The sequence below is a fragment of the Elaeis guineensis genome, chromosome 2 (assembly GCF_000442705.2).
Source record: "Elaeis guineensis isolate ETL-2024a chromosome 2, EG11, whole genome shotgun sequence".
NCBI classification, from domain to species: Eukaryota; Viridiplantae; Streptophyta; class Magnoliopsida; order Arecales; family Arecaceae; genus Elaeis; species Elaeis guineensis.
The window spans coordinates 8,735,424-8,755,962 of record NC_025994.2 but is presented as its reverse complement, the minus strand read 5'-3'; the positions used below and the strand labels follow the sequence as shown (position 1 = coordinate 8,755,962).

The 20,539-nt window shown below is 35.2% G+C and overlaps 1 non-coding gene and 1 pseudogene across 1 annotated transcript; one reads left to right on the top strand and one right to left on the bottom strand.

The window, feature by feature from the left end:
• Positions 1 to 2,222: 2,222 nt before the first annotated feature.
• Positions 2,223 to 2,328, bottom strand: LOC140855896 (small nucleolar RNA R71). Its single transcript, XR_012139341.1, has one exon. It is a non-coding gene; the product is annotated as a small nucleolar RNA R71 (small nucleolar RNA).
• Positions 2,329 to 7,581: 5,253 nt separating this feature from the next.
• LOC140855202 (uncharacterized) lies at positions 7,582 to 14,017 on the top strand (annotated as a pseudogene).
• Positions 14,018 to 20,539: the final 6,522 nt, after the last annotated feature.

The following is a 20,539-nucleotide window of genomic DNA, read 5'->3' as shown; positions in this document are numbered from 1 at the left end:
TTTTTTTAGTCCCACATCGGAAAACCATGTAAAACTCCTCCCTCCTAATACCTATAAAAAGGCTTTTGTACTCCCATTAGAGGGGAAGCCCAGAAATTCTTCTAGAGCCTTGCATAGAGGAATAGAAAGGGACTACTTCATGAGCAGCTAGGCTGGCAGTCTTAGGAGTGGAGAAGAAATTTTGTAACGACACAGAGATGGTTTATTGTTCTAAACTTTCCTGTATTTCTTTATATACAATAAAGATTATGCTTTTTATTTAAATTGTCATGAGTTCTTTATTTGCTCCCTTTCATATGCTTTTATTTATACTTTCTTGTTAGATTAATATTAGGAACAACTTTTACTTTCCGGAGATGCGCCGTGATCTACGGATACGGGGCGTGCCGAGGAAAGAAGAGTTGTTTACCTAGTACTTTCCGAAGACGCGCCGTGATCTACGGGTACGGAGCGTGCCGAGGAAAGACAGATATTTTTCCTAAGATTAATCACATCTATTTAGTTAAAAAAGAGATACAACTCTGCTAGTGCAAATTAATTCAAAACTCCCAAGTTCTTTATTTTCTAATTACCTTAATTTTAAGATAATTTATTTTCTAAATCAAAAACAATGTTTCTTTCTTTTATCTTGCAATCTCAACTTAGCCCAAGGTCCCTGAGGATACTATCTCGACTCATTCTACCTACGTAGTGAGTAGAGTTATTTTTGGTGCTATCAACGACTACGCATCAAATTTTGGCACCGTTGTCGGAGATCTTGGTACGGTTGAATTAAAAAATTAAAATAAAAAATTTCAATTTTTATTTCTCATTTTAAATTTTTTTTTTCAGTGCTTTCTAGCTAGATAATCTTATTTGCATAATTACATAATTACCTTGCATAACTAATTTACTACTTAAGAATTTTGCTGCTTAGAATAATTTGCTACTTTTTATAGCCTAGTGATTTATTGCTTTTTAGAATTAATCACTTAAATTTATTTTCTTGCAAAACTAAAAAAAAAATTAAAAAAAATATATAAAAAGATAAAATTATAAAAAAAAAGCCACTGACATTTCATAACACTTAACTAAAATAGCGTAACCTCAAATATAAAAATTTCTAACTTGATTGGACACCTTATTTCTTTGCATTGCATCTCCATAATTAATCTTAAGGGCAATAACCCATTAACCAGATAAGGTGGGAATTTGATCATCCTTTCTTGGCCCACAAATCACCCCCTTGCATTTGCATAACCTAGACCTTAATCTAAAATCAACTAGATGTCAGCCCTAGGAATTTCGAGCTCAATAGGATAAGAAAGCTCTAGAGTTGAACCGAGTGCGGATTGGGTAATTGCTCGGTGTCTAAGGCAAGTGGTTAAAGAAAGTGGTTTTCAATTGGTTTCGTTGACTGACCTGGCCAACTCAGTTGGTGTCTAAGGAAAGCAACGAGCAGGGAACCCCCCACATCTTACGCTTACCTGGCTGAGTCAGTTAGTCAGTCTTGAGCTTGGAGTGCTCAAAGGCGGTCTTGAAAGTTAGGAGCTGTCTAGATCTAAGTTAACCTTAGGATAGAGAGTCTATGATTGTTTAAGTGATTGCAATTAACATCTAAACATTAACTAATTTCTCCCTTTTCATAGATTTAAGATTCTTAGGTTCTTCTCTTTAGATTTTCTTCATTCTTTTCTCACTTTATTATAAAAATATATATTATAAAAAAAAAAATTCTGTGTTTGCTCTACAGTATAATTGTAAGGTGTATGCTTGGCCGTAGATCGTTATGACCAGAAATCCAACCTTTTGATCCAGAAATAGAAAGAACCCTTAGAGCCAACAGACGTAAAAAGATGGATCGAAATCAGGAGAATGATCCACCCAAGTAATTGAAGGAGTACTTTACTCCTTCCACATATACCTACTCTCCTTGTATTCAAGTGCCCCCTGTGGAGGCCACTCAATATGAAATTAAGTCCAGTATAATCCAAATGTTACCTTCATTTTATGAACTTAGTAATGAGGACCCTTATAAACATCTTGAAGAATTTCTTGAGATATGCTCAACTGTCAAAATTCACAACTTCTCCGATGATACTCTTAGGTTAAAATTATTCTCTTTTTCACTTAAGGACAAAGCCAAATACTGGCTACATACTTTGGATTCCATGACTATATCAACCTGGGACCAGCTGCAAGGAGAGTTTCTCAAGAAATATTTTTCCATAGGAAAAATTAATCAAATAAGGAAAGCCATAACTAATTTTTCCCAATTAGATGGAGAAATGTTTCATGAAACATGGGAGAGATTAAAGGACCTTATTAGAAAATATCCCCACCATGCTGTACCCAAGTGGCAGTTAATCCAATATTTTTATGATGGACTCTCTGAAAGACATCGACAAATGGTCGATGCATCATGCGGTGGGACATTCATGCTGAAAAGTGAGGATGAGGCATGGCAACTGTTTGAAATTTTAAGTGAAAATTCATTACATCATATGTCTGCCTCTATTAGAGATAAACCCATGTTAAACCCAAAAAGAGGTGGAATATATGAAGTAGGAAATGCCATAGATATCCATCAAAAGGTAGATGAACTGTCCCAAAAATTAGATCGTCTTCCAAATATTGGACAATCCCCGATTCCACCTAACCCAATCCAAGAAGTTTGTGCATTGTGTGCAAGTCCGAACCATTTTGTTAGTGAATGTCCAGCCGCACCTCAATTTCCTGAGTTTGTGCACGAACAGGTTCAGCAAGCTCAAGTCCAACAAGCTCGCAGATCAGGAAATGATCCATATTCGAACACTTATAACCCCGGCTGGAGAAACCATCCAAATTTTTCTTGGAGACCACAACCAGTGGTTGGTCCTGCCGCACCTCGACCTCAATATCAGGATCCAACATATAGGCATGGATCATACCATCAATTTCAAAATGCTCCTCAACCATCTACTACTAGTCACAGCTCAGCTTTTGAGGAAAAAGTTCTGAAAGTACTAGAACGATTAGAAGTCAACACTCAGATCCTTAACTCCCACACACAATCCATTGCTAAGCTAGAGACCCAAATAGGTCAACTAGCGACTGCATTCAGTAGGAGGGAAGAAGAAAAATTACCTAGCCAACCCGAGAGCAACCCAAGAGGACAATTTGTGATTGAGAGTTATAATACCTCAGAAGCTTTTTCTGAACATACCAAATCAATCATGACTCTGAGAAGTGGGAAGGTCATTGAACACACTAGTAAAACCAATGAGACTGACCCTAAACCTCTAACCGAAGCCAAATCACCCAAAAACAAGGAGGATCTGAAAATAGAGAAGGAACCAACTACACCGAAATTATCTTACTTGCCTAAAGCTCCATTTTCGGATGCCCTGAAAGCCCCTATTCCTGCAGATAAGAAGGGAGAAAAACTTGATGAGATGTTGGAATTGTTTAAGCAAGTCCAAATTAATCTTCCCCTTCTAGACGCAATCAAACAGGTCCCTGCTTATGCCAAATTTTTGAAGGATTTGTGTACCCAAAAATATAAATCTAGATCACAAATTCTAAAAAAAGTATGCCTCACTGAACAGGCTAGTTCTGTCATCCAGCATGCCACTCCTCCAAAGCTTAAGGACCCAGGAGCCCCCATCATTTCCTATGTTATAGGAGATTATCACATCGAAAAAGCTCTTTTGGATTTAGGGGCAAGTGTGAATCTTTTACCTAGTTCGGTGTATGAACTTTTTGGATTCGGAGAACTGAAACCCACATCAATCACATTACAGTTAGCCGACAGATCAATTAAGGAACCACGTGGAATGCTTGAGGATGTCTTGGTCAAGGTAGATGAGTTTTACTTTTCAGTTGATTTTCTGGTTCTCGATATGGAATTAAGTGGCAACCCCAGACAAATTTTCATTATCTTAGGATGACCCTTCCTAGCTACGGCAAATGCATGCATCAATTGTAGGACAGGAGTCATGGACGTATCGTTTGGGAATAAGAAACTGAGACTGAATGTGTTTGGTGCTTCCCAAGGACCATCAATGGATAGTTGCTTCGAAGTAGATACACTAGAAGACATTATAGAAGATGCAACACCCACAATTCTAGCACCTGACCCCTTAGATACTTGCTTGGCTCACTTTGGAGTGTATGACTTTAAGGGATATATGAAAGAAGTTAACATATTGTTGGATACACCACATGATAAAACCACTCCTCCATGGACAATCAAGTATGAGCCATTGCTCATCTTTTATTGGTTTTATTGCATATGACGTCTGGCTGAAGACGTAAAACTTAGCACTTTTTGGGAGGCAACCCAAATTTTTTCTATTTTGTTTTAACTGATCATTATTTTTTTTAAAGAATAAAGGACCACTCTGTATGGAAGAGTCTGTTAATAAACTTGACGTCTGGCTGAAGACATAAAACTTAGCGCTTGTTGGGAGGCAACCCAATGATTTCATATTTTTTACTTTACCGCAGCTGCAAGAATTTAGAACAAGAGCCTATTAATCAATGAAGCTATCTTCAACTTCCAAAGCAAAATTATCCCAGGTGCACTCTCTCCTGTTATTTTCTTTGCTTTCCTACTCCATTGAGGACAATGTAGATTAAGTTGGGGGGGAAGGAAATTAATCAAATCCTCGAGTATGGTCAGAAATAATTAGTTTTGTGTATTCAAATTTTATTTTGATTAAGAGTCAATTAGGCATCCTAATAAATGAATGATTAACGGTCAAGATAATTCTAGAGATACTAAGGAATAAATTATTAAGAAAACCTAATGAATGGTAGGGTTTAAACTAGACCAAATTTTAGGAGTGATTCTACAACCCTCTTCTTACTGATCTCAATAAAGAATCTGCTTCATGAGAAATTGGGTGGAAAGATCGAGGTATGCAAAAATTTTCCTTAAAAAAAAAAAACAACAACAACATTGGTTTCCTACTGAGTAACCGGACCCTTTCGCCTAAGTAAGCATTATGGTTCACGTAAAAAGGTAGGCAATATTATATATATATATAAAAATAATAATAATAATAATATAGATATATATATATTAAGGGGACTAAATTGCAAGAAGATAATAAACCTTTTTCTCATTAAGTTAGAGGATTTAAAGAGTAAAGTGGGGAGTTGGTGAAAGAAAAGCTCTGAAATTTCTTTAGTTAATACTCAACCACTAATTGGGTCAAATTGATAATCCAATGAAATATCTCTTTAAATGGTCTGACCAAGTATCATCTACCTTTTGGGATGCCTAACCTAATTTTTGATTCAAAATCGAGTCGGTACACAATACTGATATATCTATTTTACTCGAGGACGAGCAAAATTCAAGTTGAAAAGTGTAATAAACACTTAATTTAAATCATTTAAAGCAGAAAATTATATTTAATTTATTTTATTTATTAAGAATTTGATGCTTCTTTTTATGTTTTACAGAAAAGATGATCGCCGATACAAAGAGTCCGATTCATAGATCAAAAAGACTCAAATTTGAAGAAATTTGGACTTAAAATAAAATTAAAATAAAAGAAAGATGCATCCGGTATTATAGAAAATGAAGATACTATGCAAGGAATCCAAAAGGATATAGATGTCATTGTAAAGAAACAAAAGTTTCTTTTTGGTATGTGAAAAGGTTGGTTCACGTTGATTTTCCCTGGGTGCGCGTGAACGTGGGCACGCGTGAACGCGAGGACGCGGCGTGGATGCGGCGCGGACGTGGGCAGGACGCGGAACGCGTGAGGAATGGATGCGGCGTGAGCTCGTGGGTGCGCGGGTGAGTGTGGATGCGGACGGGACGGATGCAAGCAGGCGCGCACCGCAGACACAGTGGCGAGCAAATTAAAGGAAAAAATTTTTATTTGGAAATACCTCAAGTGGAAAAATTTATATTTTTTTTTTAGTCCCACATCGAAAAACCATGTAAAACTCCTCCCTCCTAATACCTATAAAAAGGCTTTTGTACTCCCATTAGAGGGGAAGCCCAGAAATTCTTCTAGAGCCTTGCTAGAGGAATAGAAAGGGACTACTTCATGAGCAGCTAGGCTGGCAATCTCGGGAGTAGAGAAGAAATTTTGTAACGACACAGAGATGGTTTATTGTTCTAAACTTTCCTGTATTTCTTTATATGCAATAAAGATTATGCTTTTTATTTAAATTGTCATGAGTTCTTTATTTGCTCCCTTTCATATGCTTTTATTTATGCTTTCTTGTTAGATTAATATTAGGAACAACTTTTACTTTTCGGAGACACGTCGTGATCTACGGATACGGGGCGTGCCGAGGAAAGAAGAGTTGTTTACCTAGTACTTTTCGAAGACGCACCGTGATCTATGGGTACGGAGTGTGCCGAGGAAAGACAGATATTTTTCCTAAGATTAATCACATCTATTTAGTTAAAAAAGAGATACAACTCTGCTAGTGCAAATTAATTCAAAACTCCCAAGTTTTTTATTTTCTAATTACCTTAATTTTAAGATAATTTATTTTCTAAATCAAAAACAACGTTTCTTTCTTTTATCTTGCAATCTTAACTTAGCCCAAGGTCCCTGAGGATACGATCTCGACTCATCCTACCTACGTAGTGAGTAGAGTTATTTTTGGTGCTATCAACGACTACGCATCAGTACATTATCAGAGAGTAAGAAAACCAATCATGAAGAAGATTTAACTAGTGAAGGTGAGAGGAAAAAAATCTACAAAGATTTTATGATATTTTCCTCTTATCCCAAGGCTCCAAAGGTTATTTATGTCTTTCAAGATATCTTGTTTAATAAGATGGCATGATGAAAGTCAAACAAAAGATGGATTATTGAGACATCCAGCTGATAGTGAAGCTTGGAAGAGTTTTGATTCTCGATATCTAGAGTTTTATTCAGATTCATACAATGTAAGGTTTGGATTGGCTACAGATGGTTTTACTCTATTTAGATTGATGAGTAGTACCTATAGCACATGGCTAGTTGTTTTGATTCCTTATAACTTGCCACCATGGTTGTGTATGAAACAACATTCAATGATTTTATCAATGATCATTCCTAGAAAGAAAAGTCTAGGAAATGATACTGATATTTACCTGCAACAATTGATAGATGAGTTAAAACAATTACGGAAAGATGTTGATACTTATGATGCTTCAACTAAAGCGACCTTCTCTATACAAGCCGCCTTATTGTAGACAATCAATGATATTTTAATTTTTGCTAACTTATCTAGTTGGTCTCCAAAAGATTGTTATGTATGTTCTTGTTGTACAGAAAATACTTGATCAAGATGGCTTTATAATGGAAAGAAGTTTTGCTACTTATCGCATCATAGAAGGTTAGCTCCAACTCATATTTTTTGTACTCAAAGTCAATTATTTGATAGCACTGAAGACTTAAGATGTGCACCTACTATAGCTTTTGGAGATGATGTGTTAAAGCAAACTGAAGGAATTAATTTCTCTTATGAAAAGGATCCACAAGCAAGTAGTGTGATGCAACAAACACAAAGAAAGAGAATGTGAGATGGTTCTCAATCTTGAAATAAGAATAAGCTAGATGACGGTGAGGAGGAGTATGAGGAAGATTTAAATGAGGCAAGTTTATGGAAGAAAAGGAGCATTTTTTTATGTTACCTTCTTGGTGATATAAATAATTAGTGCATCATAATCTTGACATAATGCACATAGAAAGGAATGTCTGTAATAATATGATTGGGACCCTATTGAATGTTGATAGAAAATCCAAAGATAACATGAAAGCCTGTTTGGACTTGATAGATATGGGCATCAGACCTGAACTACATCCATTAGTTCTTCCAAATGATAAAAACGGATGGCTCCAGCTTGCTATTCCATGACAAAGAATGAGAAAAATATTTTCTGTAAGGTTTTAAAAGATATCAAAATTTCTGATGGTTACGTATCTAATATTTCAAGATGTGTTAATCTGAAAGAGTGCAAATTTATTTCCTTAAAATCACATGATAATCACATACTGATGCAAGACCTACTCCCAATTGCATTAAGATCATCCATGTTAAGAAATGTGACTTCTATCTTGATTGAATTATGAGGCATCTCCAAGACAATTTGTTGTAAGGTACTAAATACTTGAGAATTGGAGCAACTAAAGTGCAGGCAGCAATTACTCTTTGCCATTTGGAAAAAAAATTTTCTCCATCTTTTTTTAGCATCATGATTCATTTGGTCATTTATCTTGCTATCGGAGCAAGACTTGCAAGTCCAGTTTATTATCGGTGGATGTATCCAATTGAGAGGTAATATGAATAAACTATTATTTTCAATAATTTATGTATATTACCTTAATATAGGTTACACTTCAATATTTATGTTTTTTTATTTGGTAGGTATTTATTTAGATTGAAATCATAAGTGCAAAATAAACCTCATCCTCAAGGGTCAATTGTAGAAGGGTATTTAGCAAAAGAGTGTTTGACTTTTTGTTCAAGATATTTAGAAGGTGTTAAGGCAAGATGGAATAGATCGATCAAAAATTATGATATCTCTGAAAGTGAGTCTTCTATTTCATATTTGTTTGCAAGTTCTGGACAATCAATTGGAAAAGTTGAGGTGGATGAACTGGAAAGCCTATTATTAGCACAAGCACATTGTTATGTCCTATTTCATCATAATGCAGTTGAAACATATAAACTGTAAGTAAACTTTTAGCTATTTAAATTATACACCTTATATGATTTAATAAAGTATGATATATTTAAATGGGTGTATATGTTGAGCAACCGAAGGGATCCATTGTTGAAAGACAAGAAGACAAGGTGTATTTGTTGAAGATGTTGTATGGGTTGAAGCAAGCTCTAAGGGCTCGGTATAGCCAAATTGATAAATATTTTATTGAGCAAGGCTTTGAAAGAAATAAAAATGAGCCTACTTTGTACATAAAAAATGAAAATAAGGATGATTTTTTGGTTGTTGCTTTTTACATTGATGATTTGGTGATTACAGAGAGTAATGTGAAGTTGATTGAAAGATTTAAGGATGAGATAATGAGGAGGTATGAGATAAATGATATGGGGCTGTTATATCATTTTTTTGGCATTGAAATTTATCAAGACAATGCTGGTGTGTTTATTTATCCAAAAAAATTTGTTGAAATATATTGAAGAAATTAAGAATGCTTGGTTTTAAGGTGATTGATACTCTTTTGGTTGTGAATGAGGAACTTATAAAGGATGATGGAGGAAGTAAGGTGGATGGGATTTTTTATAGAAGTTTGGTGGATAATTTACTTTATTTGACTGCTACTAGACCCGATATCATGCATGTTACAAGTATTTTTTCAAGGTTTATACATTTTCTAAGTCATTTTCACTTGGGGCCAGCAAAGAGGGTGCTAAGGTACATCCAAGGCACAATAGATCTCGATATCAGATTTGAAATAAGTGCTAGAATGAAGTTGATTGATTTTTGTGATAGTGATTGGGATGGATGTGTTGATAATATAAGAAGCACTTCAGGCTATGCTTTCTCTCTTGGTTTAGGTGTATTCATATGGTGGTTCAAAAAAGCAACAAATAGTGGCCCAATCTTCTGCTAAAGCTAAATATGTTTCAGCTGGTTTGGTAACTCAACAAGTTATTTGGCTAAAAAGAATCATGAAAGATATTAGGAACAAGCAAGAAGAAGCTACAATAATTTTCTGTGACAATAAGTTAGCCATTGCAATTGTAAAGAATCCAATTTATCATAACTGAACAAAGCACATTGACATTAAGCATCATTTTATTGGTGAAGCCATTGAAGATATGTGGAGCTAAAGTTTTGCGGGTCTGAGGAGCAACTTGCTGATATTTTCACAAAGACATTACCAAGGGACAAGTTTTAAAAATTAAAGAAAGCTTTAAGAGTTAAAGGCCAGCACATTAAAAGGGAGTATGTTGAGATTAATGTGCTGGAAGATTAACAGTTGTTTGAAATTTGTGTTGCTGAAGTTTATGTTGAGTTATTTAAGTCTTTGTTATCCTATTGGTATATGTGTCAAGTCAATCAAAGTTGTGTTAAATAAAGAGTTGTTGGTATATGTATCAATTCAGTCAAATTTATGTTAAATGAAGAGTTTTAGATAATGTAGAACTCATTTATAAATGAGTTCAAATGTATCTAGAGTCTTGTGTGGAAAAAAACAAAATCAGATTTGAGAGTCAAAAAAATTGTTCAAAATACTTAGTTTTCTCTAGAAATATTTTAATATGATTCTTCTTACAAAAAATTGCACAAATACTTGAGTTTTACCACACGCATCAGCTGAGTTTCACCAACATATATCACACTGCCGAAATATTATGAAGAGCAGAACTTTGTGCCTGTTTAGCATTATTGCCAATTTCTAGTTTTTGATTTTTGATTTTGAAAATATAGAAAATGGATACTAAAAACTCATTTGGTTATCCATTATATCTTTGATTTTCTGAAAAATATTTTTTTAAAAAAAAAAAGGATTAGAAGTAGTTTTGTATTTCTGAAAAGAAAAACGAAAACCATATATCCACGCTACCGCCACCACCTCCGTTGGCCTACACCACCTGTCATCTCTCCTCGCCAATACCTCTACCTGCAAGTCAGCCATTGTCACTGCTTCAATTCAAATAACTAGCAAACAAGTTTCGAATTTGGGTCTTAAAATAACTTATTTTTCTATTCATGAAAATTTTAAACCAAAGGTAATGCAAAATAGGAACTTAGTTTTTACAGGAGTTATTATATCCATTTTTTCTCCACCAATTTGGACCTTCCGAGTGACAGTAAGAGCTGTCATTTCCATTTGTTCGCCTGCAGCATTCTGCAATAATGAAAAAAAGACAGGATCAACACTAGAGTGCTTTACCTAATTAATATAAAAAAAAAATATTTATCAAAATAATTTAATTTTTAACTTATTTACCAGATTGATATAAATAGGATAAAATATTATTTTGAATGGCGTTTTATCATCGTCACGTCATCGATTTTTTTCTCCATTTTCCACGTAGATGAAGAAAAAAAAAATCGTCAAATCAAATGGAGTTTTTTAAAATACCATTTGAAATAGCATTTTTAAAAACACCATTTCAAATGGCGTATTAAAAAACATCATATTATTTAACTATTTTAATTTTTTTCTCAAAAAAATAATAAATAATAAATAATAAAAATTATAATTTTAAATTTATAAAAAAATAAAAATTATCATTTCAAATTAGTATCCCCATTTCAAATTATCTTTTAAAAAAATATCTCAAAAAATATGATGTAAAAAAAATTAAAAATACCATAAAAAAAGAATTGAAAAGAAATAGAAATTATAATTCTAAATTTTAAGAAAATAAAAATTTTAATTTTAATTCAAATAAAAATCATCATTTCAAATTACAATCTCTTTTTCAAATTAATTTTTTAAAAAAATATCATAAAAGAAGAAAAAATGAGAAAAAAATAAAAATTATAATTTTGAATGAATTTTAAAAAATAAAAATTTTAATTTTAATTCAAATAAAAAAGAAAATTTTAAATTATTTTCTCCATTTAAAATTAATTTTTTTAAAAAAATTACTTTTCCCAATTCAAATTAATTTTTGAAAAAAAAGATATCCAAAAAAATAAAATATTAAAAAAATAAAAAGTACCATAAAAAAGACAAAAAAATTAAAAAATAGAAAAAAATAAAATTTTAAAAGAAATTAAATTTTTAATTTTAGTTAAAATAAAAAACATCATTTCAAATTACTTTTCTCATTTTAAATTAATTTATTTAAAAAATATTTTAAACAAATGAAAAAAATACCTAAAAAAATTTCATAAAAATAGAAAAAAATGGAAAAAATAGAAAAAATAAAATTATAATTTTTAATTATAAAAAAATTAAAATTTTAATTTGAATTCAAAAAAATAAAAGAATAAAAAATGCCATAAAAAAGTGAAAAAGAGGGAAAAAATGTGAAAAAAATAAAAATTATAAATTGAAATTACAAAAAAAATTAAAATTTTAATTTTAATTTAAATAAAAAATATCATTTCAAATTACTTTCCCCATTTCAAAATATTTTTTTAAAAAAATATCTGAAAAAAGAAAAAATTAGTGTAAAAAAAATAAAAAACACCATAAAAAAAGAAAAAAGGAAAAATAATTGAATTAAAAAAATAGAAATTGTAATTTTAATTCAAAAATAAAATTTATAATTTTGAATTTAAAAAATAAAAATTATAATTATAATTCAAATAAAAAATATCATTTCAAATTACTAAATTAATTTAAATTTAATTTTTTAAAAAATATACCAAACAAAGGAAAAAAATACCTAAAAAAATGCCAAAAAAGGTAAAAATGGGAGAAAATGAAAATTATAATTTTAAATTATAATAATTTTAATTTGGATTCCAAAAAATAAAAAAAATACCATAAAAGAAGTGAATAAAAGGGGAAAAATGGTAAAAAATAAAAATTATAATTATAAATTAAAAAAAATTAACTTTAATTCAAATAAAAAATTATCATTTCAAATTAGTATCTCTATTTTAAATTAATTTTTTTATTAAAAAATCACATAAAAATAACTAAAAAAATTAAAAATATCATAAAAAAAGAAAAAAAATTTGAAACAAAATGCCAAAGGAAATGGCATTTTTGAAAATGCCATTCCTTTTGGCATTTTTCAATCATAAAACCCCAAAAAAAAACCCCTCTCTCCCTCTTCTCCCTCTTCTCCGATGTTTCTCCGGCATTTTCTCCTCTCCGACGGCACGACGGTGAGCTCCCGACGGCGGTGAGCTTCCTCCTCTCTTTTTTCTCTTCCTCTCTCTCCCTCTTTCTCTCTCTCTCTCTCCCTCTTTTTCCTTGGCCCGTCGGCGACAGACGGCCGACGGCGGGCCCGCGCGACCCCCTGGTTGGTCCACCGGTGGGCCGCCGGCGGCCGCCCCATCCCTCCCCTTCCCTTGGCCGGCCCCCTCTCCTTTTCCTCTTCCTCTCTCTCTCCCTCTTCTCTCCCTCCTCCTCTCTCTCTCTCCCTCTTTTTCCTTGGCCCGCCGGCGACAAACGACCGGCGGCGGGCCCGCGCACCCCCCCGGTTGGTTCGCCGGTGGGCCGCCAGTGGCCGCCCCGCCCTTCCCCTTCCCTTGGCTGGCCTCCTCTCTTTTTCCTCTACCTCTCTCTCTCCCTCTTTTTCCTTGGCCCACCGACAACAGACGGCGGGCCTGCGTGCCCCCCCCCGGTTGGTCCGCCAGTGGGCCGCCGGCGGCCGCCCCGCCCCTCCTCTTCCCTTCGCCGGCCCCCTCTCCTTTTCCTCTTCCTCTCTCTCTCCCTCTTCTCTCCCTCTTCCTCTCTCTGTCTCCCTCTTTTTCTTTGGCCCGTCGGTGATAGACGGCCGACAGCGGGCCCACACGCCCCCCCGGTTGGTCCGTCAGTGGGCCACCGATGATCGCCCCACCCCTCCCCTTCCCTTGGCCGGCCCTCTCTCCTTTTCCTCTTTTTCTCTCTCTCCCTCTTCCTCTCTCCCTCTCCCTCTTTTTCCTTGGCCCACTGGCGACAGACGGCCGGCGACGGGCCCGTGCACCCCCCCGGTTGGTCCACCGGTGGGCCGCCGGCGGCCGCCCCGCCCCTCCCCTTCCCTTGGCCGGGCCCCTCTCCTTTTCCTCTTCCTCACTCTCTCCCACTTCCTCTCTCTCTCTCCCTCTTTTTCCTTGGCCCGTCGGCGACAGGTGGCCGGCGGCAGCGGGCCCGGGCGGCGGCCCCCCGCAGCTGGCCCCGACTGCGGCCCCCCGGCAATGGGTCGCGGCGGGCCCCGATGGCGGCCCCCCGATGACGGGCAGCGGCGGGCCCCGACGACCAAGCGACGGGCCCCAACGATGGGTCGTGATGGGCCCCGACGGCGGCCCCCCAGCGACGGGCCCCGTGGCGGCCCCCCGGCAGCAGCCCCTGGTGGCCCTTCGGTGGCAGGCCCGTGCGGCCCGACGGTAGCCCCCCGACGGTGGGCCCCCGGAGGTGGCCCCACAGTGGCCCTCCGATGGTGGGCCCGTGCGGCCCTGTGACGTCCTTTTATTTCAATCTTTTTATTTTTTATTTTTATCTCATTATTTTTTATTTTTATCTCATTAGATTCAGATTTATTTTAAAATTCGATTCGATCCTAGTTTAAAAATTTTAAAATATATTGTATTTTATGAAAACGTAGATCTGTCAGTTGACCAATGTAGGATATTCTATGATATTCGTATAAAATATATATTTGATTATATATTTTTGTACGGATACCATAAAATATATACATTGGTCAATTGATTGTCCAGTTTGGACAGTTTGAGAATTGTATTTAATTCTATAGATAATTACATTATTCGAATGATATGCGGAGTGTTCAAGAGAAATTTCGGACATTATTTTTCTTTAGTTCTCCTCACACATTTTCAATCGTGTGGGGAGAACTAAGGAGAAATGCTGTCGAAATTTTTTTCGATCCCTTTTGCGTATCATTTGATTAATATAATTAACCTATAAAATTAATACAATTCTTGAATGGGATAGAATCTATCTGTACCTATTTATTGATGATATAATATATTTATCATGTAAATCTTTTGAAACGATAAAATAATTAGTAATACTAAATATTTTGATTTTGTCATAGGTTTCTCTGAGAAAATGGTTAGTACTCGAGTTCGTGTACTATTGTATTATGATGGCATGATACAGAATAATGAAACTGGTATGCAATACAGTCATCCTGCAAATCGGATGATTAGAGTATCTTCATCATTATCACGTCAAAAATTATTGGACCATTTATACAGCAGTATTCCTGTAAACAAAGAAAAATATGAAATAAAATTGAAATAAAAATCTCTTAATCTGTCGGGACAGTTAATGCAGAGCAATTATATCTTAGTTCCAATTGATGACGATGAAGATGTCGAAGAAATGCTGACCTTTCCTTTGAAATATTCAGAATGTCAATTTTTAGAATTATATATTGAAAAGGAAGATGTACCGAGCTTTAGATACTATAGTCAGCTTTTAACTCAAGCGGACAATAATGTTGGGCCTTCTTCACCTTTCATAACTCCTATGGTACAAACTGATAGTGTTGAGGCCATATTTGCAGAACAACATTCTACTACTGCCGGTCCTAGTTGTCTAATTATTCAGAGTCCTATGGTGACTTCTCCTGTGTCTTCTGCTATGGTGACTTCTCCTTTGCTAGAAATAGTGGTAAGTGCGGGAGATGACACTCATATAGGAAACGATGACTGGATAGTCGGTGGAATAAATTCTGATAATCTAAGCTTTGAGTCAGATGAAAGCGGAGATGAAGACTATTGGTTGGATGAGGACAGTAGCAGTAATGATGATGATGGTGAAGATGAGAATGATGATGAAGATGTTCAGGCTAATATTAATGTGGGAGAACCTCAACCTCGTTTGCACGAATCCCAATAATTTTTTAACGATATAAATTTAGATGATGATGGTTATGTTAGTGCTGGTCGAAGATTGAACTCTAACTATCAGTTTTGGGACTCCTCAATGACTGAATTTTCTAAAGGTTTAATGTTTGAGAGTAAAGATTATGTAAGGAGAGCTGTTGATCTTTATCACATTATGAAGCATCGGACATACAATGTAGTTCAGTCACATTCAAAATTATGGTCCGTATGATGCGCATCATCAGATAATATTCAAAATTGTAAATGGAGGCTTCATGCTGTATTGTTGAAAAAATATAGATATTTTCAAATCACAAAATATTAGGGTCCTCACACTTGTTTGTTTACGGGATTAAGTCGAGACCACAAACATATCAGTGGAAGGATGATTGGCACACTAGTCCAACATATTGTTGAGAAAGATCTCGTTGTTAAAGTTGAAGCTATTATGGCAACCGTTAATGATCAATTTCAATATACAGTGTCATACAAGAAAGCATGGTGTGGAAAGCAGAAGGCATTGATTGATATTTATGGAGAATGGGAGCCATCTTATGCTAAATTATCCTATTATATGGCTGCACTTTAACATGCAAATTTTGGTACAGTTGTTGCAAGAAATTTTTTTCAAACTGTGAATTCCAATGTTCGAGTTTTAAATTATATTTTTTGGACTTTCAAACCATCTATCCAGGGTTTTATGCATTGCCGTCCTGTAATCAGCATTGATGGGATGCACTTGTATGGAAAGTTTAAAGATAAGATGTTAATTGCAACAGAAATTGATGCAGAGAATAGGATATTTTCATTAGCATATGCAATTGTGGATGAGGAGTTGACTGCAAGTTGGATACGGAGGCTCGAGGAGGTAGCCGGAGGGTCGAAGAGGTAGGCCAGAGGCTTGGAGAGGCAGCTAGAGGCTCGAGCAAGGAGAAATCGGGGGGAGGGGGTTGGTTGCCGGTGAGGGAGTCAACCCAGAAAATGAGGGGGGGACAAGGGGCACAAGGAACCAAAAGGAGGAGAATTTAGGGTTATTAGCAATGAAAAAATACCGTCGCTAATAAGATCACTTCATCGCTAATAATCTTACAATCAAATTAAAATAAATAAATTACTTTTTATCAGCGACGTAACTAGCCATCGCTAAAGCCAAAAATACTGTCGCTAATATTTTTTTTTTGCGATGTTATAATTATTGATCTTCATTTGCTGTCGGTAAAAATCATTATTAGCAATGATAAAATTATCATCACTAATAGCCGTCAGTAAAGATCCTTTTTCTTGTAATGACTAACAGAGTGATGATCATCTAGGTTTGCAGCCTAATAATTAAACATTAGAGAAAGCATGAAGTTGTAGGGAGGAGGACTTAGTGATCAAGAGGCCATGGTAGTGTGTTTTAAGTAATGAAGAATATGCTGGATCACTTGCCAGCAAAGAGTAGTGGGGCGATGCATAAACTGACAGATATGATTAACAGCAAAGGAAATATCAATTTTTGTTAAGGTTAGATATTGAAGTGCTTCGATAGTGCTATGATATCACATTAGTTTATCCATAGGATCACCATCATAAGGGACAATTGGGAGTCTATAGCAATAAGAGTAGGTACAGCTTAGAGCCAGCCATATCTATTTTATGCAAAAGATCGAAGATGTACTTGGCCTAAATAAGAAGTAGACCAGAAGGTATATCATGTGCCTCAATGGCAAGATAATAATGGAAAGGACCAAGGTCCTTGCTAGCAAACTCACATTGTAATGTCTGAAAATAATGAGTGAGCAGAGTACTTGGATTGCCTATAACAAGAATATCACCAACATAATGGCCACACCCCAAACTCAACACTCGGGTTGGATACATGATGGCCACACAATTCTTAGAGCAAGTCCTAAAGAATATGCAAGACCAAAAATAATTCATTACAACCTTAACATCCATAATATCTAATTTTAATAATAATTAGTAAAACTTACATAATTACAAATGAAATTCCTTCAATCATCTGATCAGATATCATGATACTCTATCTATTCATCTGCTCATCCACAAATCCAAACTATAGCCAATCATGAGCATCCTGTAACTCTGAGAAGAAAAAAAAATGAAGAGGTATGAGCTTTACAGCCTAATAAAAATTTTTATATCACACTGATATAATAATATAATCTGAAAATAAGAATAAGTAATAAAACATAAAATCTCATGTTCAATATCCAGAATAATGCAAACATCTATAAATTATCTGTCTTGTCAAAAGAGATGCATCATTATATGTTAATGGATAAAATATTTTTATTCAGCATTTCTTTCATGCCTTATCTTCCATTTTTCTTTTCATAATCACCTGATCTTTAACCTTTTTTTCTTTTTGGCTTTGGACTAACCAAGTCTATACTTCAGTCACCATCTGAATAATTTTCCTCTTATAAGCCTTACAAGGCTGTCCGAGGATGAGCTCCTGACCGGCTGTCCCACGTACGAAAGTCCGTGGAGGGCTGTCCCAAACATAAGCTTCTGATGGACTGTCCCAGGCATAAGCTCCTGACCGACTGATCCACCTATAAGCTAGTGGTGGCTGTCCCAGGCATAAGCTCCTGACAGACTGTCCCAGGCATAAGCTCCTGACGGGCTGTTGCACATGACAAGGCTAGTCCATACCATATCTCTTTTTTTCATTTAATCATTATGTATTGATTTCATCAAATCAATTCTGACTTACATTATGATCAATTTAGATATGTCATATCCATATAATCATACCATCAATCTTTGATACACATATATTGACATAACATACTCATGCTCAAAATCAAATAACAGTATCTCAGATATAATAAATTCATCGATCTCAAATCCGACGATGCAAAACCAATGATGCAAGACCAACAGTAAAATAGCATATATATAATAGTGATCATGTACAGAGATTCTTATCTTTATCGGTGACTGATTCAAGTACAGAAATCAATATTCTTCTTTGATTTATAAATTTTAAAAATAAAATATTTCACTCGACATCTTATGCAAACAATCGTATCTCTTCATGATCCTGATCAAATATAAAAATCATATATGAAAAAATTATCGATAATCGATCCTAATAATACAAATCCAGGACTTCTCCTAGGATTACCCAAAATCAAGATTTGTCTGAGTATCTGGATCCTCCATTGGTCCACAAGACTTCTAGAGAGAGAAAATTTATGAAGAGAGAGAAAATTCATGAGATAAAATTTTAGAGAGAAAGTAGAGAGAGAATCTTCATATCTTTCAGATAAAGAAATTATGATTGAGATCATCAGAGGTTATATCAGTGTGACTCAATATGGATTAACCATGATCGATGTTATAAATTTCGAATAAGGATCAGACTGAAATCCAATCTACTGCATGAATTTTAGAGCAATCTCAGGTCATCTTATTTTCATCTCAAGTTTACCCTAGGATCCATAATGCAATCAGAGAGGAAGAAAAAGACCCTAGAGAGACAAAATCTATAAAGAGAGAGAAAGGTCTAGAGAGAGAAAATAAAGAGAGAATCTAGAGAGAGAAGATGGAGAGAGAAGGTAGAGAGAGGAGAGAGGAAAGAGAGAGAAAGGAGGGAGAGGAGAGAGAGAAAATTCTCTCATTCTTTTTTTTCTATTTTTTTCTTTTTTTTTCTTTTTTTTCTTTTTCTTCTTCTTCTTCTTTCTTTCTTTTTTTCTTTTCTTCTTTCTCTTCTCGATCGAACAGAGGATGGACCAAGGGGGACTCGGCCGAACAGAGGATGGACCAAGACTCGGTGGCTTGGCTTCGACGAGGGGTGACGGCTTGGTCGGATGTCCGACAGTGACGGTCGATGGTGTTGAGGCAAGGGATGGCCGGTGGTAAGGTTTGATCAGCAAGAAATCAAGAAAAATAGGGTACCATCATTTTTTTTTTATTTTTCGATCATTGGCTGGTCACTGGCCTCCAATACCTTCAAAGAAGAGAGATAAAGAGATGAGGATCCTATCCTAGGGATGAGATATTGCAACCGACGGTGTCGATGGCCGAAAAAGAAAGAAAGGTGGCCCGACCGAACAGAGCAAAATAGGGGTTCTTACTTTTGTGGATTTTTCGACAAATTCGATGGCTGACGGTGGCATCCAAGGCCACAAGAAGATGAGGAAGAAGGAGAGAAAGAAGGGTTGGTGTTTACCTCGGGCTTCAGCAGTATTGTCGGCTCCAATTTCCAACGAGCATGGGTACGGGAGGCCTCGACTTCAATTGGAGAAACCAAGGCGAAAGGAGAGAGAGAGAGATCGATGATCATCGTGGGTTATTTAGGAGGGAGAGAGGGGGTCTTATAGAGTGGAGGAGAGGTCGAATCCCCCTCGGATTCGACTTCTCCTCTAGTGATTTGGGTGGAAGAAGACTCCCAGCGGGAGTCTTCTTTGTTCCATTTTTTTTTTCAAAATTGGGCTTTTAAGGTTGGGCTCGGTCTAGGGCCCAAACAGTCAGATTATTACATTCTCCTCCCTTTAAATAATTTCATCCTCAAAATTTAGTTACGTTATTTGAGATATATTCTAGATATATATATATATATATATATATATATATATATATATATATATATATATATATATATACATGCATCATGTCATTCTCACGCTTCTAATAATGTCTTATATATTATTTATTTCTCATGATCTTGTTATAATAAAAATTAATTAAAATCTCTAACTCATCCCTTCTTATTGATTTCTCAACTTTTTTGAAGAACCGTAACATTCTAAACTAATAATAGAACTATCAAGTTATTAACAATATACTTGAAATGTCTAGGATTCTTCTTGATATTATCTGCAATGAAATAATCTACTAAAAAAAATTACTCGGCTATAATCTAATTAAATCAAAATCTGTAACATCCTTTTATTATCAATAAAATTTTTCCTTATTTACAATTAATATATTTCATAATATCTTTTGATTTAAAAGATTAATATTTTTAATCAATTTAAACCACCACGCTTTTGCTATGTATTCTGATCTTAATTTATCAAATTATATAGGTTTATCAAAAGATAAGAATATCCTTGTATGTTAGATCAATCAAAGATAGATCCAACCTTCAAATTTCATATAAAACTTAGGATAAAA